The sequence below is a fragment of the Octopus bimaculoides genome, chromosome 8 (assembly GCF_046866305.1).
Source record: "Octopus bimaculoides isolate indiv1 chromosome 8, ASM4686630v1, whole genome shotgun sequence".
Lineage (NCBI taxonomy): Eukaryota > Metazoa > Mollusca > Cephalopoda > Octopoda > Octopodidae > Octopus > Octopus bimaculoides.
In genome coordinates, this window is record NC_142935.1 from 90555690 (window position 1) to 90576907 (window position 21218).

Here is a 21218-nt window from a genome sequence, read left to right on the forward strand (position 1 = left end):
GTTGATCCGATCAACAGAACAGCCTGCTCGTGAAATGAACGTACAAGAGGCTGAGCACTCCAGAGACACGTGTACCTTTAACGTAGTTCTCGGGGATATTCAGCGTGACACAGAGTGTGACAAGGCTGACCCTTTGCATTACAGGTACAACAGAAACAGGAAGTAAGAGTGAGAGAAAGTTGTGGCGAAAGAGTACAGCAGGGTTCGACACCATCCGCTGCCGGAGCCTCGTGGAGCTTTAGATGTTTTCGCTCAATAAACAAATAAACACTCACAACGCCCGGTCTGGGAATTGAAACCGCGATCCTATGACTGTGAGTTCGCTACCCTAACCACTGGGCCATTACGCCTCCACACGTGCAGTCAGGTACTTCGACCAAAAACCACTTTCTTGAGACTGTCTCTATGCCACCGAATACCCTTTGCTTCTTTTATTACTTATCTCCCCCTTAATTTTTATATACATTTTTTATATAATTAAACTGAACAATTACCATGTTTATGTTAATTGTGCAACTGTATTCTTTTATTCTTTTACTTGTTTCAGTCATTTGACTGCGGCCATGCTGGAGCACTGCCTTAAAGGGGTTTCTTTAGTTGAAGAAATCAACCTCAGGACTTACTGTTTGTAAGCCTAGTACTTTTCTCGAACTGCTAAGTTACAAGGACGTAAACACACCAACACCAGTTGTCAAGTGATGGCTGACACAAATATAGACACAAAGGCACACACATAAATATATGCATATGTATATATATGACGAGCTTCTTTCAGTTTCTGTCTACCAAATCCACTCACAGAGCTTTGGTCGGCCTGAGGCTATAGTAGAAGACACTTGGGATCTTTTTTAAAACGGGGGCCACATTTTTCATTAACGAAACACTTTGAAACTTGGAACACTGGTAGAATATGTCATATAAAACATTTTTTTTCTCTTAGTCTTCTTAAAAAAAAAAGAAATCCATAAATTATTCCACGTTAAAGTTGTCGTATTTCTGTAATTTCAACCAATCACTGACGTCCATTCAGCCGATATACATTAAGTGCCGACTACATAAACAAACGATTCTGAAACAATTAACCCTAACCCTAACTCTAACCCTAACCCTAACCCTAGGGTTAGGGTTAGGGTTAGGGTTAGGATTAGGGTTAAAGCAAATTTAAAATGAAAAAAGCAAATAAAACGAAGAATCGTTTGTTTATGTAGTCGGCACTTAATGTATATCGGCTGAATGGACGTCAGTGATTGGTTGAAATTATCGAAATAACACAATTTTTTACATGAAATAAATTCGAATACAAAAATATTTTTCTGTTCTATAACACAAAATAGATAAGTATACGAAGTTTGAAAGTCTTTCGGTACCAAAAACACTACGTAAAACATTAATGAAAAATGTGGCCCCCGTTTTAAAAAAGATCCGACACTTGCCCAAGGTGCCATACAATAGGACTGAACCCAGAACCATGTGGTTGGGAAGCAAGTTTCTCACCACACAGTCATGCTTATGTGTGTGTGGTGTGTGTGTGTTTGTGTGTGTGTGTGCCTCTAGTGCTAAAAAGTACTGTTGTCAAAACATGTTTTATGTCTAGTCAGCCTTACTAAATTGATAGTATCTAAACAGCCACATCAAATTGCCTGTTTCCATAGTGTTCTTATTCATGTCCATCAGAAAGAGGTTAGATGAACAAAGGCAGAATAAGATTGTGGTTAGTTAAATTATGGTCATGGCACCCACATGGTCTGCTGAGTGCCAAATCAATTCCAAGATCTTGAAACAGAAACAACAAAGAAAAACTTTTAAAAAATTTATAAGCAGTTATTAAACAACTATTAAAAACTAAACAAACATTTGATCTAAGGTAGTTTAACATCGTAGTTATAACCACTGAAAAAGCCATTGGAATATTTTATGCAAGAAGTCTGAAACAAATGGGTGATTGTGAGTTGGGGTGTGGTAAGAATTTAATACACCACCACCATCAACCACCAGGACAACTAATTGACCTGCTATTGCAAAGGTATGTCAGTAGGTCAAGTTTTCATGGACAACTATGAAAGAAGAAATACTAGATAAGGCCTTTAAAACAAAGCTGGAATAAGTACTGCAACAGATACCTCTGACAATAAGCTTCCCTGTTTCTGTGAAGATAACGATGACCCAGAAACAGCAGGCAGTAATGATGGTGGTGTAAGATAACAGTAGTGACTAATGTGTTAATAAACATTATATTTAATGAACAGTAAACTAAACACAGTTTTCAGTTTTTCATCGCACTCTTGAGAAACAAGTTCTGTTTTAAAGATTAGTCTTAAAGTAGACATGTGAGGAAACAGTTTGTGGCTGTAAAAAAAAATGGGTGGGGAAGTAAATTGTCCTCAAAAACGAAAGTAAATTGGGATAGAAACTGGAAGTGATGACAGCAACATCCCATAATTTCATGTAAACAATGTGTGTAACCTAACCAATGTATTGAACTTACATTCAGCTGTAGAAACCATGCCAAAACAAACATGGATCCTGGGCAGCTCCTGTCAAACCACCGGCACGGAAAACGGACGTTAAATGATGATGATGATGATGATGATGAAAACTGGACATATATTTTATAAAAGTTAAAAAGTGTGAAAGGCTTACAGCACCTAGGTTTCCCAAGTGGTCACCCATCTAAGTACTCACTATGCTTAATGATGCTTAACTTCGGTGATCGGATGAGAGCTGATGCTTTCAACGTGATATGGCCATAGTTGACCTTTATAGTTAACCTTTGTTTTTTTACCTTTTGCTTGTTTCAGCCATTAGACTGTGGCCATGCTGGAGCACCACCTCGAGGAATTTTTAGCCAAGTGAACTGAATTAACCCCAGTACTTTTTTTTTTGTAGTGTGGTACTTATTCTATCAGTCTCTATTGCCAAACCGCTAAGTTACTGGGACACAAACATACCAATACCAGTTGCCGAGTGATGGTGGTTGGGGAACAAATACAGACACAAAAACACACATATACGACGGGCTTCTTTCAGTTTCCACCTACCAAATACACTCACAAGGCTTTGGTCAGTCCGAGGTTATAGTAGAAGACACTTGCCCAAACTGCCATGCAATAGGACTGAACCTGAAACCATTTGATTGGAAAACAAGCTTCTTAATTCTTTATTGCCCACAAGGGGCTAAACATAGAGGGGACAAACAAGGACAGACAAAGGGATTAAGTCGATTACATCGACTCCAGTGTGTAACTGGTACTTAATTTATCGACCCCGAAAGGATGAAAGGTAAAGTCAACCTCGGCGGAATTTGAACTCAGAACGTAGTGACGGGTGAAATACCGCTAAGCATTTCGCCCGGCGTGCTAACGATTCTGCCAGCTCGCCGTCTTCCGCCAGCTCGCCGTCTTCTGCAAGCTCGCCGTCTTCTGCCAGCTCGCCGTCTTCTGCAAGCTCGCCGTCTTCTGCAAGCTCGCCGTCTTCTGCCAGCTCGCCGTCTTCTGCCAGTTCGCCGTCGTCTGCCAGCTCGCCGTCGTCTGCAAGCTCGCCGTCTTCTGCCAGCTCGCCGTCTTCTGCAAGCTCGCCGTCTTCTGCCAGCTCGCCGTCTTCTGCAAGCTCGCCGTCTTCTGCAAGCTCGCCGTCTTCTGCCAGCTCGCCGTCGTCTGCCAGCTCGCCGTCTTCTGCCAGCTCGCCGTCGTCTGCCAGCTCGCCGTCTTCTGCCAGCTCGCCGTCTTCTGCCAGCTCGCCGTCTTCTGCCAGCTCGCCGTCTTCTGCCAGCTCGCCGTCTTCCGCCAGCTCGCCGTCTTCTGCCAGCTCGCCGTCGTCTGCCAGTTCGCCGTCTTCTGCCAGCTCGCCGTCGTCTGCCAGCTCGCCGTCTTCTGCCAGTTCGCCGTCGTCTGCCAGCTCGCCGTCTTCCGCCAGCTCGCCGTCGTCTGCCAGTTCGCCGTCTTCTGCCAGCTCGCCGTCGTCTGCCAGTTCGCCGTCTTCTGCCAGCTCGCCGTCGTCTGCCAGCTCGCCGTCTTCTGCCAGTTCGCCGTCGTCTGCCAGCTCGCCGTCTTCCGCCAGCTCGCCGTCTTCTGCCAGTTCGCCGTCGTCTGCCAGTTCGCCGTCGTCTGCCAGCTCGCCGTCTTCTGCCAGCTCGCCGTCGTCTGCCAGCTCGCCGTCTTCTGCCAGTTCGCCGTCGTCTGCCAGCTCGCCGTCTTCCGCCAGCTCGCCGTCTTCTGCCAGTTCGCCGTCGTCTGCCAGCTCGCCGTCTTCTGCCAGCTCGCCGTCGTCTGCCAGCTCGCCGTCTTCTGCCAGCTCGCCGTCTTCTGCCAGCTCGCCGTCGTCTGCCAGTTCGCCGTCTTCTGCCAGCTCGCCGTCGTCTGCCAGCTCGCCGTCTTCTGCCAGTTCGCCGTCGTCTGCCAGCTCGCCGTCTTCCGCCAGCTCGCCGTCGTCTGCCAGCTCGCCGTCTTCTGCCAGCTCGCCGTCTTCTGCCAGCTCGCCGTCGTCTGCCAGTTCGCCGTCTTCTGCCAGCTCGCCGTCGTCTGCCAGTTCGCCGTCTTCCGCCAGCTCGCCGTCTTCTGCCAGCTCGCCGTCGTCTGCCAGTTCGCCGTCTTCTGCCAGCTCGCCGTCTTCCGCCAGCTCGCCGTCGTCTGCCAGCTCGCCGTCTTCCGCCAGCTCGCCGTCGTCTGCCAGTTCGCCGTCTTCCGCCAGCTCGCCGTCTTCTGCCAGCTCGCCGTCGTCTGCCAGTTCGCCGTCTTCTGCCAGCTCGCCGTCTTCCGCCAGCTCGCCGTCGTCTGCCAGTTCGCCGTCTTCTGCCAGCTCGCCGTCGTCTGCCAGCTCGCCGTCGTCTGCCAGCTCGCCGTCGTCTGCCAGCTCGCCGTCTTCCGCCAGCTCGCCGTCGTCTGCCAGCTCGCCGTCTTCTGCCAGCTCGCCGTCGTCTGCCAGCTCGCCGTCGTCTGCCAGCTCGCCGTCTTCTGCCAGCTCGCCGTCGTCTGCCAGTTCGCCGTCTTCTGCCAGCTCGCCGTCTTCTGCCAGCTCGCCGTCTTCTGCCAGCTCGCCGTCTTCCGCCAGCTCGCCGTCTTCTGCCAGCTCGCCGTCGTCTGCCAGCTCGCCGTTTTCTGCCAGCTCGCCGTCGTCTGCCAGTTCGCCGTCTTCTGCCAGCTCGCCGTCTTCTGCCAGCTCGCCGTCTTCTGCCAGCTCGCCGTCTTCCGCCAGCTCGCCGTCTTCTGCCAGCTCGCCGTCGTCTGCCAGCTCGCCGTCTTCCGCCAGCTCGCCGTCGTCTGCCAGTTCGCCGTCTTCTGCCAGCTCGCCGTCTTCCGCCAGCTCGCCGTCGTCTGCCAGTTCGCCGTCTTCTGCCAGCTCGCCGTCTTCCGCCAGCTCGCCGTCGTCTGCCAGCTCGCCGTCTTCTGCCAGCTCGCCGTCGTCTGCCAGCTCGCCGTCGTCTGCCAGCTCGCCGTCGTCTGCCAGCTCGCCGTCTTCCGCCAGCTCGCCGTCGTCTGCCAGCTCGCCGTCGTCTGCCAGCTCGCCGTCGTCTGCCAGCTCGCCGTCGTCTGCCAGCTCGCCGTCTTCTGCCAGCTCGCCGTCTTCTGCCAGCTCGCCGTCTTCTGCAAGCTCGCCGTCTTCTGCCAGCTCGCCGTCGTCTGCCAGTTCGCCGTCTTCTGCCAGCTCGCCGTCTTCTGCCAGCTCGCCGTCTTCTGCCAGCTCGCCGTCTTCCGCCAGCTCGCCGTCTTCTGCCAGCTCGCCGTCGTCTGCCAGCTCGCCGTTTTCTGCCAGCTCGCCGTCGTCTGCCAGTTCGCCGTCTTCTGCCAGCTCGCCGTCGTCTGCCAGCTCGCCGTCGTCTGCCAGTTCGCCGTCTTCTGCCAGCTCGCCGTCGTCTGCCAGTTCGCCGTCTTCTGCCAGCTCGCCGTCTTCTGCCAGCTCGCCGTCTTCTGCCAGCTCGCCGTCTTCTGCCAGCTCGCCGTCTTCCGCCAGCTCGCCGTCTTCTGCCAGCTCGCCGTCGTCTGCCAGCTCGCCGTTTTCTGCCAGCTCGCCGTCGTCTGCCAGTTCGCCGTCTTCTGCCAGCTCGCCGTCGTCTGCCAGCTCGCCGTCGTCTGCCAGTTCGCCGTCTTCTGCCAGCTCGCCGTCGTCTGCCAGCTCGCCGTCTTCTGCCAGCTCGCCGTCTTCCGCCAGCTCGCCGTCTTCTGCCAGCTCGCCGTCGTCTGCCAGCTCGCCGTTTTCTGCCAGCTCGCCGTCGTCTGCCAGTTCGCCGTCTTCTGCCAGCTCGCCGTCGTCTGCCAGCTCGCCGTCGTCTGCCAGTTCGCCGTCTTCTGCCAGCTCGCCGTCGTCTGCCAGCTCGCCGTTTTCTGCCAGCTCGCCGTCGTCTGCCAGTTCGCCGTCTTCTGCCAGCTCGCCGTCGTCTGCCAGCTCGCCGTCGTCTGCCAGTTCGCCGTCTTCTGCCAGCTCGCCGTCGTCTGCCAGCTCGCCGTCGTCTGCCAGCTCGCCGTCGTCTGCCAGTTCGCCGTCTTCTGCCAGCTCGCCGTCGTCTGCCAGCTCGCCGTCGTCTGCCAGCTCGCCGTTTTCTGCCAGCTCGCCGTCGTCTGCCAGTTCGCCGTCGTCTGCCAGTTCGCCGTCTTCTGCCAGCTCGCCGTCGTCTGCCAGCTCGCCGTCGTCTGCCAGCTCGCCGTTTTCTGCCAGCTCGCCGTTTTCTGCCAGCTCGCCGTCTTCTGCCAGCTCGCCGTCGTCTGCCAGCTCGCCGTCGTCTGCCAGCTCGCCGTCGTCTGCCAGCTCGCCGTCTTCTGCCAGCTCGCCGTCTTCTGCCAGCTCGCCGTCGTCTGCCAGCTCGCCGTCTTCTGCCAGCTCGCCGTCGTCTGCCAGCTCGCCGTCTTCTGCCAGTTCGCCGTCTTCTGCCAGCTCGCCGTCTTCTGCCAGCTCGCCGTCTTCTGCCAGCTCGCCGTCTTCCGCCAGCTCGCCGTCTTCTGCCAGCTCGCCGTCGTCTGCCAGTTCGCCGTCGTCTGCCAGCTCGCCGTCTTCTGCCAGCTCGCCGTCTTCTGCCAGCTCGCCGTCTTCCGCCAGCTCGCCGTCTTCTGCCAGCTCGCCGTCGTCTGCCAGTTCGCCGTCGTCTGCCAGTTCGCCGTCGTCTGCCAGCTCGCCGTCTTCCGCCAGCTCGCCGTCTTCTGCCAGCTCGCCGTCTTCTGCCAGCTCGCCGTCGTCTGCCAGCTCGCCGTCTTCTGCAAGCTCGCCGTCGTCTGCCAGCTCGCCGTCGTCTGCCAGCTCGCCGTCTTCCGCCAGCTCGCCGTCGTCTGCCAGCTCGCCGTCTTCTGCCAGCTCGCCGTCGTCTGCCAGCTCGCCGTCTTCTGCAAGCTCGCCGTCTTCTGCCAGCTCGCCGTCGTCTGCCAGCTCGCCGTCGTCTGCCAGCTCGCCGTCTTCTGCCAGCTCGCCGTCGTCTGCCAGCTCGCCGTCTTCTGCAAGCTCGCCGTCTTCTGCCAGCTCGCCGTCTTCTGCCAGCTCGCCGTCTTCTGCCAGCTCGCCGTCGTCTGCCAGCTCGCCGTCTTCTGCAAGCTCGCCGTCGTCTGCCAGCTCGCCGTCGTCTGCCAGCTCGCCGTCTTCCGCCAGCTCGCCGTCGTCTGCCAGCTCGCCGTCGTCTGCCAGCTCGCCGTCTTCTGCCAGCTCGCCGTCGTCTGCCAGCTCGCCGTCGTCTGCCAGCTCGCCGTCTTCCGCCAGCTCGCCGTCTTCTGCCAGCTCGCCGTCTTCTGCCAGCTCGCCGTCGTCTGCCAGCTCGCCGTCTTCTGCAAGCTCGCCGTCGTCTGCCAGCTCGCCGTCGTCTGCCAGCTCGCCGTCTTCCGCCAGCTCGCCGTCGTCTGCCAGCTCGCCGTCTTCTGCCAGCTCGCCGTCGTCTGCCAGCTCGCCGTCTTCTGCAAGCTCGCCGTCTTCTGCCAGCTCGCCGTCTTCTGCCAGCTCGCCGTCTTCTGCCAGCTCGCCGTCGTCTGCCAGCTCGCCGTCTTCTGCAAGCTCGCCGTCGTCTGCCAGCTCGCCGTCGTCTGCCAGCTCGCCGTCGTCTGCCAGCTCGCCGTCTTCCGCCAGCTCGCCGTCGTCTGCCAGCTCGCCGTCTTCTGCAAGCTCGCCGTCTTCTGCCAGCTCGCCGTCTTCTGCCAGCTCGCCGTCGTCTGCCAGCTCGCCGTCTTCTGCCAGCTCGCCGTCGTCTGCCAGCTCGCCGTCTTCCGCCAGCTCGCCGTCGTCTGCCAGCTCGCCGTCGTCTGCCAGCTCGCCGTCGTCTGCCAGCTCGCCGTCGTCTGCCAGCTCGCCGTCTTCTGCAAGCTCGCCGTCGTCTGCCAGCTCGCCGTCGTCTGCCAGCTCGCCGTCTTCCGCCAGCTCGCCGTCGTCTGCCAGCTCGCCGTCTTCTGCAAGCTCGCCGTCTTCCGCCAGCTCGCCGTCGTCTGCCAGCTCGCCGTCTTCCGCCAGCTCGCCGTCGTCTGCCAGCTCGCCGTCTTCTGCCAGCTCGCCGTCTTCCGCCAGCTCGCCGTCTTCTGCCAGCTCGCCGTCTTCTGCCAGCTCGCCGTCGTCTGCCAGCTCGCCGTCTTCCGCCAGCTCGCCGTCTTCTGCCAGCTCGCCGTCGTCTGCCAGCTCGCCGTCTTCCGCCAGCTCGCCGTCGTCTGCCAGCTCGCCGTCTTCCGGCAGCTCGCCGTCGTCTGCCAGCTCGCCGTCGTCTGCCAGCTCGCCGTCGTCTGCCAGCTCGCCGTCGTCTGCCAGCTCGCCGTCTTCTGCAAGCTCGCCGTCTTCTGCCAGCTCGCCGTCGTCTGCCAGCTCGCCGTCTTCCGCCAGCTCGCCGTCGTCTGCCAGCTCGCCGTCTTCTGCCAGCTCGCCGTCGTCTGCCAGCTCGCCGTCTTCTGCAAGCTCGCCGTCTTCTGCCAGCTCGCCGTCTTCTGCCAGCTCGCCGTCGTCTGCCAGCTCGCCGTCGTCTGCCAGCTCGCCGTCGTCTGCCAGCTCGCCGTCGTCTGCCAGCTCGCCGTCTTCCGCCAGCTCGCCGTCGTCTGCCAGCTCGCCGTCTTCCGCCAGCTCGCCGTCTTCTGCCAGCTCGCCGTCGTCTGCCAGCTCGCCGTCGTCTGCCAGCTCGCCGTCTTCTGCCAGCTCGCCGTCGTCTGCCAGCTCGCCGTCTTCCGCCAGCTCGCCGTCTTCTGCCAGCTCGCCGTCGTCTGCCAGCTCGCCGTCTTCCGCCAGCTCGCCGTCTTCTGCCAGCTCGCCGTCGTCTGCCAGCTCGCCGTCTTCCGCCAGCTCGCCGTCTTCTGCCAGCTCGCCGTCGTCTGCCAGCTCGCCGTCTTCCGCCAGCTCGCCGTCTTCTGCCAGCTCGCCGTCTTCCGCCAGCTCGGCGTCTTCTGCCAGCTCGCCGTCTTCTGCCAGCTCGGCGTCTTCTGCCAGCTCGCCGTCTTCCGCCAGCTCGCCGTCTTCTGCCAGCTCGCCGTCGTCTGCCAGCTCGCCGTCTTCTGCCAGCTCGCCGTCTTCTGCCAGCTCGCCGTCTTCCGCCAGCTCGCCGTCTTCCGCCAGCTCGCCGTCTTCTGCCAGCTCGCCGTCGTCTGCCAGCTCGCCGTCTTCCGCCAGCTCGCCGTCTTCCGCCAGCTCGCCGTCTTCCGCCAGCTCGCCGTCGTCTGCCAGCTCGCCGTCTTCCGCCAGCTCGCCGTCTTCTGCCAGCTCGCCGTCTTCCGCCAGCTCGCCGTCGTCTGCCAGCTCGCCGTCTTCTGCCAGCTCGCCGTCGTCTGCCAGCTCGCCGTCGTCTGCCAGCTCGCCGTCTTCCGCCAGCTCGCCGTCTTCTGCCAGCTCGCCGTCTTCTGCCAGCTCGCCGTCTTCTGCCAGCTCGCCGTCGTCTGCCAGCTCGCCGTCTTCCGCCAGCTCGCCATCTTCCGCCAGCTCGCCGTCTTCCGCCAGCTCGCCGTCGTCTGCCAGCTCGCCGTCTTCCGCCAGCTCGCCGTCTTCTGCCAGCTCGCCGTCGTCTGCCAGCTCGCCGTCTTCCGCCAGCTCGCCGTCTTCCGCCAGCTCGCCGTCTTCCGCCAGCTCGCCGTCGTCTGCCAGCTCGCCGTCTTCCGCCAGCTCGCCGTCTTCTGCCAGCTCGCCGTCGTCTGCCAGCTCGCCGTCTTCTGCCAGCTCGCCGTCTTCCGCCAGCTCGCCGTCTTCTGCCAGCTCGCCGTCGTCTGCCAGCTCGCCGTCTTCCGCCAGCTCGCCGTCTTCTGCCAGCTCGCCGTCGTCTGCCAGCTCGCCGTCTTCCGCCAGCTCGCCGTCTTCTGCCAGCTCGCCGTCTTCTGCCAGCTCGCCGTCTTCTGCCAGCTCGCCGTCGTCTGCCAGCTCGCCGTCTTCCGCCAGCTCGCCGTCTTCTGCCAGCTCGCCGTCTTCTGCCAGCTCGCCGTCGTCTGCCAGCTCGCCGTCTTCCGCCAGCTCGACGTCTTCTGCCAGCTCGCCGTCTTCTGCCAGCTCGCCGTCGTCTGCCAGCTCGCCGTCTTCCGCCAGCTCGCCGTCTTCTGCCAGCTCGCCGTCTTCTGCCAGCTCGCCGTCTTCTGCCAGCTCGCCGTCGTCTGCCAGCTCGCCGTCGTCTGCCAGCTCGCCGTCTTCCGCCAGCTCGCCGTCGTCTGCCAGCTCGCCGTCTTCTGCCAGCTCGCCGTCTTCTGCCAGCTCGCCGTCGTCTGCCAGCTCGCCGTCGTCTGCCAGCTCGCCGTCTTCCGCCAGCTCGCCGTCTTCTGCCAGCTCGCCGTCTTCTGCCAGCTCGCCGTCTTCTGCCAGCTCGCCGTCGTCTGCCAGCTCGCCGTCGTCTGCCAGCTCGCCGTCTTCCGCCAGCTCGCCGTCTTCTGCCAGCTCGCCGTCTTCTGCCAGCTCGCCGTCTTCTGCCAGCTCGCCGTCGTCTGCCAGCTCGCCGTCGTCTGCCAGCTCGCCGTCTTCCGCCAGCTCGCCGTCGTCTGCCAGCTCGCCGTCTTCCGCCAGCTCGCCGTCTTCTGCCAGCTCGCCGTCTTCTGCCAGCTCGCCGTCTTCTGCCAGCTCGCCGTCGTCTGCCAGCTCGCCGTCGTCTGCCAGCTCGCCGTCTTCCGCCAGCTCGCCGTCTTCTGCCAGCTCGCCGTCTTCTGCCAGCTCGCCGTCTTCCTTCAGCTCGCCGTCGTCTGCCAGTTCGCCGTCTTCCGCCAGCTCGCCGTCTTCTGCCAGCTCGCCGTCTTCTGCCAGTTCGCCGTCTTCCGCCAGCTCGGCGTCTTCTGCCAGTTCGCCGTCTTCTGCCAGCTCGCCGTCTTCTGCCAGCTCGCCGTCTTCTGCCAGCTCGCCGTCTTCTGCCAGTTCGCCGTCTTCTGCCAGCTCGCCGTCTTCTGCCAGCTCGCCGTCTTCCGCCTGCTCGCCGTCGTCTGCCAGGTCGCCGTCGTCTGCCAGCTCGCCGTCTTCTGCCAGCTCGCCGTCGTCTGCCAGTTCGCCGTCTTCCGCCAGCTCGGCGTCTTCTGCCAGCTCGGCGTCTTCTGCCAGCTCGCCGTCTTCCGCCAGCTCGCCGTCGTCTGCCAGCTCGCCGTCTTCCGCCAGCTCGGCGTCTTCTGCCAGCTCGGCGTCTTCTGCCAGCTCGCCGTCTTCCGCCAGCTCGCCGTCGTCTGCCAGCTCGCCGTCGTCTGCCAGCTCGCCGTCTTCCGCCAGCTCGCCGTCGTCTGCCAGCTCGCCGTCTTCTGCCAGCTCGCCGTCTTCTGCCAGCTCGCCGTCTTCTGCCAGCTCGCCGTCTTCCGCCAGCTCGCCGTCTTCTGCCAGCTCGCCGTCTTCCGCCAGCTCGCCGTCGTCTGCCAGCTCGCCGTCGTCTGCCAGCTCGCCGTCTTCCGCCAGCTCGCCGTCGTCTGCCAGCTCGCCGTCTTCTGCCAGCTCGCCGTCGTCTGCCAGCTCGCCGTCGTCTGCCAGCTCGCCGTCTTCTGCCAGCTCGCCGTCTTCCGCCAGCTCGCCGTCTTCTGCCAGCTCGCCGTCGTCTGCCAGTTCGCCGTCTTCCGCCAGCTCGGCGTCTTCTGCCAGCTCGGCGTCTTCTGCCAGCTCGCCGTCTTCCGCCAGCTCGCCGTCGTCTGCCAGCTCGCCGTCTTCCGCCAGCTCGGCGTCTTCTGCCAGCTCGGCGTCTTCTGCCAGCTCGCCGTCTTCCGCCAGCTCGCCGTCTTCTGCCAGCTCGCCGTCGTCTGCCAGTTCGCCGTCTTCCGCCAGCTCGCCGTCTTCTGCCAGCTCGCCGTCTTCTGCCAGCTCGCCGTCGTCTGCCAGCTCGCCGTCGTCTGCCAGCTCGCCGTCTTCCGCCAGCTCGCCGTCTTCTGCCAGCTCGCCGTCTTCTGCCAGCTCGCCGTCTTCTGCCAGCTCGCCGTCTTCTGCCAGCTCGCCGTCTTCTGCCAGCTCGCCGTCTTCTGCCAGCTCGCCGTCGTCTGCCAGCTCGCCGTCGTCTGCCAGCTCGCCGTCTTCCGCCAGCTCGCCGTCTTCTGCCAGCTCGCCGTCTTCTGCCAGCTCGCCGTCTTCTGCCAGCTCGCCGTCGTCTGCCAGCTCGCCGTCGTCTGCCAGCTCGCCGTCTTCTGCCAGCTCGCCGTCGTCTGCCAGCTCGCCGTCGTCTGCCAGCTCGCCGTATTCTGCCAGCTCGCCGTCTTCCGCCAGCTCGCCGTCTTCTGCCAGCTCGCCGTCTTCTGCCAGCTCGCCGTCTTCTGCCAGCTCGCCGTCTTCCGCCAGCTCGCCGTCTTCTGCCAGCTCGCCGTCTTCTGCCAGCTCGCCGTCGTCTGCCAGCTCGCCGTCTTCCGCCAGCTCGCCGTCTTCTGCCAGCTCGCCGTCTTCTGCCAGCTCGCCGTCTTCTGCCAGCTCGCCGTCTTCCGCCAGCTCGCCGTCTTCTGCCAGCTCGCCGTCTTCTGCCAGCTCGCCGTCTTCCGCCAGCTCGCCGTCTTCTGCCAGCTCGCCGTCTTCTGCCAGCTCGCCGTCTTCCGCCAGCTCGCCGTCGTCTGCCAGCTCGCCGTCTTCCGCCAGCTCGCCGTCTTCTGCCAGCTCGCCGTCTTCCGCCAGCTCGCCGTCGTCTGCCAGCTCGCCGTCTTCCGCCAGCTCGCCGTCTTCTGCCAGCTCGCCGTCTTCTGCCAGCTCGCCGTCTTCCGCCAGCTCGCCGTCTTCTGCCAGCTCGCCGTCTTCTGCCAGCTCGCCGTCTTCTGCCAGCTCGCCGTCTTCCGCCAGCTCGCCGTCTTCTGCCAGCTCGCCGTCTTCTGCCAGCTCGCCGTCTTCCGCCAGCTCGCCGTCTTCCGCCAGCTCGCCGTCGTCTGCCAGCTCGCCGTCTTCCGCCAGCTCGCCGTCTTCTGCCAGCTCGCCGTCGTCTGCCAGCTCGCCGTCGTCTGCCAGCTCGCCGTCTTCTGCCAGTTCGCCGTCTTCTGCCAGCTCGCCGTCTTCTGCCAGCTCGCCGTCTTCCGCCAGCTCGCCGTCTTCTGCCAGCTCGCCGTCTTCTGCCAGCTCGCCGTCTTCCGCCAGCTCGCCGTCGTCTGCCAGCTCGCCGTCTTCCGCCAGCTCGCCGTCTTCTGCCAGCTCGCCGTCTTCCGCCAGCTCGCCGTCGTCTGCCAGCTCGCCGTCTTCCGCCAGCTCGCCGTCTTCTGCCAGCTCGCCGTCTTCTGCCAGCTCGCCGTCTTCCGCCAGCTCGCCGTCTTCTGCCAGCTCGCCGTCTTCTGCCAGCTCGCCGTCGTCTGCCAGCTCGCCGTCGTCTGCCAGCTCGCCGTCTTCCGCCAGCTCGCCGTCTTCTGCCAGCTCGCCGTCTTCTGCCAGCTCGCCGTCTTCCGCCAGCTCGCCGTCTTCTGCCAGCTCGCCGTCTTCTGCCAGCTCGCCGTCGTCTGCCAGCTCGCCGTCTTCCGCCAGCTCGCCGTCTTCTGCCAGCTCGCCGTCTTCTGCCAGCTCGCCGTCGTCTGCCAGCTCGCCGTCTTCCGCCAGCTCGCCGTCTTCTGCCAGCTCGCCGTCTTCTGCCAGCTCGCCGTCTTCTGCCAGCTCGCCGTCGTCTGCCAGCTCGCCGTCTTCCGCCAGCTCGCCGTCTTCTGCCAGCTCGCCGTCTTCTGCCAGCTCGCCGTCTTCTGCCAGTTCGCCGTCTTCTGCCAGCTCGCCGTCTTCCGCCAGCTCGCCGTCTTCTGCCAGCTCGCCGTCGTCTGCCAGCTCGCCGTCGTCTGCCAGCTCGCCGTCTTCTGCCAGTTCGCCGTCTTCCGCCAGCTCGCCGTCTTCTGCCAGCTCGCCGTCTTCCGCCAGCTCGCCGTCTTCTGCCAGCTCGCCGTCTTCTGCCAGCTCGCCGTCTTCTGCCAGCTCGCCGTCTTCTGCCAGCTCGCCGTCTTCTGCCAGTTCGCCGTCTTCTGCCAGTTCGCCGTCTTCTGCCAGCTCGCCGTCTTCTGCCAGCTCGCCGTCTTCCGCCAGCTCGCCGTCTTCTGCCAGCTCGCCGTCTTCTGCCAGCTCGCCGTCTTCCGCCAGCTCGCCGTCGTCTGCCAGCTCGCCGTCTTCCGCCAGCTCGCCGTCTTCTGCCAGCTCGCCGTCTTCCGCCAGCTCGCCGTCTTCTGCCAGCTCGCCGTCTTCTGCCAGCTCGCCGTCGTCTGCCAGTTCGCCGTCTTCCGCCAGCTCGCCGTCTTCTGCCAGCTCGCCGTCTTCTGCCAGCTCGCCGTCTTCCGCCAGCTCGCCGTCGTCTGCCAGCTCGCCGTCTTCCGCCAGCTCGCCGTCTTCTGCCAGCTCGCCGTCTTCCGCCAGCTCGCCGTCGTCTGCCAGCTCGCCGTCTTCTGCCAGCTCGCCGTCTTCTGCCAGCTCGCCGTCTTCTGCCAGCTCGCCGTCGTCTGCCAGCTCGCCGTCTTCCGCCAGCTCGCCGTCTTCTGCCAGCTCGCCGTCTTCCGCCAGCTCGCCGTCGTCTGCCAGCTCGCCGTCTTCTGCCAGCTCGCCGTCGTCTGCCAGCTCGCCGTCTTCCGCCAGCTCGCCGTCTTCTGCCAGCTCGCCGTCTTCTGCCAGCTCGCCGTCGTCTGCCAGCTCGCCGTCTTCCGCCAGCTCGCCGTCTTCTGCCAGCTCGCCGTCTTCCGCCAGCTCGCCGTCTTCCGCCAGCTCGCCGTCTTCTGCCAGCTCGCCGTCGTCTGCCAGTTCGCCGTCTTCCGCCAGCTCGCCGTCGTCTGCCAGCTCGCCGTCTTCCGCCAGCTCGCCGTCTTCTGCCAGCTCGCCGTCTTCTGCCAGCTCGCCGTCTTCTGCCAGCTCGCCGTCTTCTGCCAGCTCGCCGTCTTCTGCCAGCTCGCCGTCTTCTGCCAGCTCGCCGTCGTCTGCCAGCTCGCCGTCTTCCGCCAGCTCGCCGTCTTCTGCCAGCTCGCCGTCTTCTGCCAGCTCGCCGTCGTCTGCCAGCTCGCCGTCTTCCGCCAGCTCGCCGTCTTCTGCCAGCTCGCCGTCTTCCGCCAGCTCGCCGTCTTCCGCCAGCTCGCCGTCTTCTGCCAGCTCGCCGTCGTCTGCCAGTTCGCCGTCTTCCGCCAGCTCGCCGTCGTCTGCCAGCTCGCCGTCTTCCGCCAGCTCGCCGTCTTCTGCCAGCTCGCCGTCTTCTGCCAGCTCGCCGTCTTCTGCCAGCTCGCCGTCTTCTGCCAGCTCGCCGTCTTCTGCCAGCTCGCCGTCTTCTGCCAGCTCGCCGTCGTCTGCCAGCTCGCCGTCTTCCGCCAGCTCGCCGTCGTCTGCCAGCTCGCCGTCTTCTGCCAGCTCGCCGTCTTCTGCCAGCTCGCCGTCTTCTGCCAGCTCGCCGTCTTCCGCCAGCTCGCCGTCTTCTGCCAGCTCGCCGTCTTCTGCCAGCTCGCCGTCTTCTGCCAGCTCGCCGTCTTCTGCCAGCTCGCCGTCTTCTGCCAGCTCGCCGTCTTCTGCCAGCTCGCCGTCTTCTGCAAGCTCGCCGTCTTCTGCCAGCTCGCCGTCGTCTGCCAGCTCGCCGTCTTCCGCCAGCTCGCCGTCGTCTGCCAGCTCGCCGTCGTCTGCCAGCTCGCCGTCTTCCGCCAGCTCGCCGTCTTCTGCCAGCTCGCCGTCGTCTGCCAGCTCGCCGTCTTCTGCCAGCTCGGCGTCTTCTGCCAGCTCGCCGTCTTCTGCCAGCTCGCCGTCGTCTGCCAGCTCGCCGTCTTCCGCCAGCTCGCCGTCTTCTGCCAGCTCGGCGTCTTCTGCCAGCTCGCCGTTTCTGCCAGCTCGCCGTCGTCTGCCAGCGACGTTTTTTATTTTACTACTTGATGATAAGCCATGTCTCATGTGACCCATTTCTCGAAAAAGCTTGCCCATGCCTGATCTAGGATTACATTTTACAATGTGTCCCTCTGTTCCCTTTTATGAAGGAGGCAGGGTGTGTGATTTAAAGGAATTTGGTTGCTATCTCTAGCTGATTGAACGACCATGCAGAAGCTTAAGGCTCACATGTTGTCAGTTTCCTGTACAGTGTTGTGAAGAGGGTGATGTGTAGAAAGTGTGTTGTATTGAGTTATTGTATACACCAACGACTATCACCTCCACAGCCACCGCCACCATCATCACCACCACCACCACCACCGCAACCACAACCACAATAACCACCACCACCACCATAACCACAATCACCACCACTACCATCATCACAACCACCACCACCACCACCAATAACAACACCAACACCAACACCGCCATAACCACAACCACTACCACTATCACCCCCTCCCACCATTTCCACCTTCATCCCCACTCCATCACTACTATTACTACTACTACTACTGCTGCTGCTGCTGCTGTTGCTGCTGATGCTACTCCTCCTCCTCCTCCTCCTCCTCCTCCTACTCTTCCTCCTCCTACTACTACTTCTATCACCACCACCACCACACACCCACCTACCCCACAACAAGCACCACCACCACCACCACCACTACCACTATTACCACAACGACCTCCACTACAATCACCATCACCACTACCACCAGCACCTCTGCATCCCCAACACCCCCACAAAAACCCCGTACCACCACTACCACTACCACCCCACCACCATTACCACCACTAGAACCACCACTACTACATTCACTTCACCAACACCACATCCACTACCACCATCACCCCACCCCACCTTTACTTCTCCCCCCACCACTACCATTTCCTCTTCCTATTCCTCTTGTTAATTTTCCTCCCTCCATTTCCCGAACCCCCAACTCTCCCCCCACCCCGCACCCGTTTTACTCTCTAAATGAGAGGATCCTTTGTTTTTATCTGTTCCTTTGTTTGCAGAGACCCTTTGTCTCTTTCCATGCTAGAAATGGCAGTGGTAGTGGTGGTAGTAGTGGTGGTAGTAGTGGTGGTAGTAGTGGTGGTGGTAGTGGTTGTTGTTGTTGTTGTGGAGGTGGTGGTGGTGGTGATAATAGCGGTGGCAGTGATGATGGTGCTGGCTGTAGTAGTGGTGGTATTGGTGGTGATGGTAGTGGTGTTGGTGGTGGTGGTAGTGGTGGTGATGATGGTGCTGGCTGTAGTAGTGGTGGTATTGGTGGTGATGGTAGTGGTGTTGGTGTTGGTGGTGGTGGTGGTGGTAGTGGTGGTGATGATGGTGCTGGCTGTAGTAGTGGTGGTATTGGTGGTGATGGTAGTGGTGTTGGTGTTGGTGGTGGTGGAGGTGGTTGTGATTGTGGTTGCGGTGGTGGTGATGGTGACAGTAGTGGTGGTAGTGATGATGTTAGCCAGTTGTAGTAGTGGCTGTAATGTTGGTATTGGTAGTAGTGGTGGTTCTTGTTGTGGAGGTTGTTGTGGTTGTGGTTGTAATGGTGGTACTGATTGTAGTAGTGGAGGAGGTTATGTTGTTGTTGTTGATGGCGGTGGCAGTTGTAGTAGTGGTTGTAGTGGTGGCAGTGATGGTGCTGATAACAATAATGATGATGGGATTGAGTAGTATTCTTGTTTCTTAGATCTCATCACCCAAATCATCCTTGATCCAACAGTGTTCTCACTTTCAGCCACAGTGTATTCTTATGTTTCAGTTATAGTAGCCTTACCTCAAACTACACTACACAATATGTGTTGTCTATTCTAATCCTTTGCCTGTCCTGTGATTCACATGTAAATCACAACATATTTCCATGATATCAGATATGACATATGTTCCCAAATAGGCTGAAACCATATGGTCTGGTGATCCTATTGTCTGCTAGAAGATGATATGGGTTCACTCCCCTGTTTGCAATATATTGGGTTGTCCAGAAAGTTCGTGCCGATTTTTAAAGGAAAGAAAAAGGTCAATAGATACTTGCCATTACATTTTTAATCAACCAAATATGAACCATTTTGTTGCACAATGCGTCTCCATCTTTCCTTTAACTTGAGGTGGTTTCATGGTTTCCCAGAATTGAGGTGGCTTCATGGCAAATAAGTCGAAAGGTAAGCTACTATAAATCGGCATGAACTTTCCGGACAACCCAATATATTGGGTGCAGATTGCATCGATAGCCAGTTGAAGGAGGCTCCTCCTGGGGTTAAAAAAAGTAGTAATGTCGATCCCTACAGAACAGATATATTGATGAGGTGATAAACATTAATTCCTAATTTATTTTTTTCAACTACCAGACTAATTTGGGATTTATGAAAAGAAAGCTTTACATTACTCAGAACATATGAAATCATCATCATCATCGTCGTTTAATGTCTGCTTTCCATGCTAGCATGGGTTGGACGAGAGACAGCAATGTTTAAATCGTAATTTTAAAGGAAGGAGTGAAATGAGCCAACTAAAAGTCTGAACACAAACATGGATGCTTAAGACAAACTTATGAAAATGCTTTGGGTAGGAAAATGGTTAAAATTGTTCCCACTTTCAGCCACATGGTGTATTCTTATTTTTCAGTCATAGACACCTACCTCAAACTATACTACATGATATGTGTTGTCTATTTTAACCCTTTGCCTCCTGTCCTGTGTATCACATGAAAACCAAAGAACATATTTCCATAATGTACATACATCAGATATGACACACATTCCCAATTCATGTTTTTCAACTACCAGAGTAATTTGAGATTAATGAAAAGAAAGCTTTATATTACTCAGAACGTATGAAATGAACCAACTAAAACAAAGTGTGAAAACAAACATGGATGTTTAGGATAAACTTATGAAAATGCTTTTGGCAGGGAAATGGTTAAGATTGTAAAGTGTTATTTTTGTTTGGGAGACATTTGTCTGATATAGGTTGTATTCTATATAGAAAAGGTGTCTCCAGCCATCAGGCCATGGGTCATTTAGCGTCAGACTGCATAGAAACAATAAACTGCTAAACTTTATCTATTTTATTGACTATTGTAGTCTCCAGGATGTTTTTGCATTGCATACGTATTGTATCTTTTGCTTGTTTCACTCACTAGACTGCAGCCATGCTGGGAAACCACCTTAAAGAATTTTAGTTGAATAAATCAACCCCAGTTCTTAATATTCTTTTGTGGAGCCTGGTGTAGCCATCCGGTTGCACCAGTCCTCAGTCAAATCGTCCAGCCCATGCTAGCATGGAAAGCGGACGTTAAATGATGATGATGATGATGATGAAAGCCAGGTACTTATCCTATCAGTCCCTTTTGCTGAACTTAACAGTTCAGCAAATGCGCCAACACAAGTTGTCAAGCTGTGGTGGGAGACAAACGCATACATAAAGACACACACACACACACACATATTTATATAGCAGGCTTCTTTCACTTTCCATCTGCCAACTCCACTCAAAAAGCTTTGGTTGGCTCAAGGCTATAGTAAAAGATACCTGCCCATGTTTCCATGCAATGAGACTGAACCAGGAACCATGTGTTTTGAAAGCAAGCCTCTAACCATTCAGTCACACCTACATCTATGTATGTTTAATATCTATATATTATACTTGGACAGGTCCAGTGCATATGAACCTTCTCCAGCACTCTCTATATGATCTGGAAGGACCTGTTCCCTCCCCTGCTGCCTTTAGTAGATCTATGACTACATGAATACTTGCAGGTGGAATTTGAACTCCGAATGTAGAGTACTAGAATTTATACCTTAAAGCATTTCTGTCAATGTGCCAATGATTCTGCCATTCTCCCATCCACAGAGCAATGTGAAATGATGTATTTTCTTCAAGAACATAACACACTGCCCAGTCCAGGAATCAAACTCACAATCAAGCAAGCCTAAGTGCAACACCCTAAACACTTGGTCACTTTATTGTGCTTTGTTATGTTTGTGATCCCCTGTGGAAAAATTGTCTAGCATGAAACCAGTCTATGGTGCAAAAAATGATTGAGAACTGCTGCTGTAGAGAAGGCACATGGCTCAGTGGTTAGACATTGGGCTCATAATCATGAGGTAATGAGTTCAATTTCTGGACTGGGTTGTTGTGATCTGAGCAAGCCACCTTATTTCACATTGTTCCAGTTGAGTCAGCTGTAGAAGTGGGTTGCGATGATTACTGGTCTTCCATAAACAACCTTGCCCAGACTTGTGCCTTGGAGGGGAACTTTCAAGGTGCAATCCCATGGCCATTCATGACCAAAGGGGTTCATTACTCTTTTACCCAGCTATTAGATCTCCCTCCCAAGTACCTTCCTCTTATGTCACTTTCCCACAGCTTTCGTGAAAGCTTCAAAGTTGTTGCTACTGTTAATTATAATAGAATATTCCTTCATGTTCATATATTTAGCTGTGATGCTAAATCGAACATTTAAATCCTTCTTTTCAGTCCAGATTTTACACTAAAAAGATTTAATATCTTGAAAAAGGGAGCTTTTGTATGAGGGGGTACTGAAAAGTTCCTGACCTTAGGTAAAAAAAAATACAGGAGGGTCAGTTAATTATGATTTTATTCAGCATATTCCCCTCTCAGATTCACACACTTATTGCAGTGGTCTCTCAGTTTCTCTAAGCCCTGTAAAAGAACTCCAATCAAGCCTTTTGCGGTACCCTTAAAGCCAAGAACTTTTCAGCACACCATCATATTATGTTATTTCCCTCATCCTCTGCTATATTTTATGTTTCATCTTAAATTTTAACCTCAAATAAGTAATAGACATTTAAGTAAAATTAACAATCTTTGTGTGTTTCTGAATAGCTAACACATGTCTTCCACACTACAACCATTAAATATAAATTTATAAACTGAATTGTAAAGCTGTGTGTTTTGAAACAGTTATGTATAGATATACACCTCATTGCTGAATTTGAAAAAGGGGTTCACAACTGCAGGGCAACTGTCCTCTATGACTGTACTTATTATTTTTTTTCCTGTCCTAAACACAACTATATAAAACCTGTTATGTTTACACATAGTGAACGTTTCCATCACTTTTCTT

General features: G+C 57.6%; 1 protein-coding gene and 1 pseudogene across 1 annotated transcript in view; one reads left to right on the top strand and one right to left on the bottom strand.

Annotated features, from left to right (window-relative positions):
* LOC106881243 (mitogen-activated protein kinase kinase kinase 1) overlaps window positions 1-21218 on the top strand; it is a 251732-nt gene that overhangs the window by 18285 nt on the left and 212229 nt on the right. The window lies entirely within an intron of this gene.
* LOC128248614 (5S ribosomal RNA) lies at window positions 2634-2752 on the bottom strand (annotated as a pseudogene).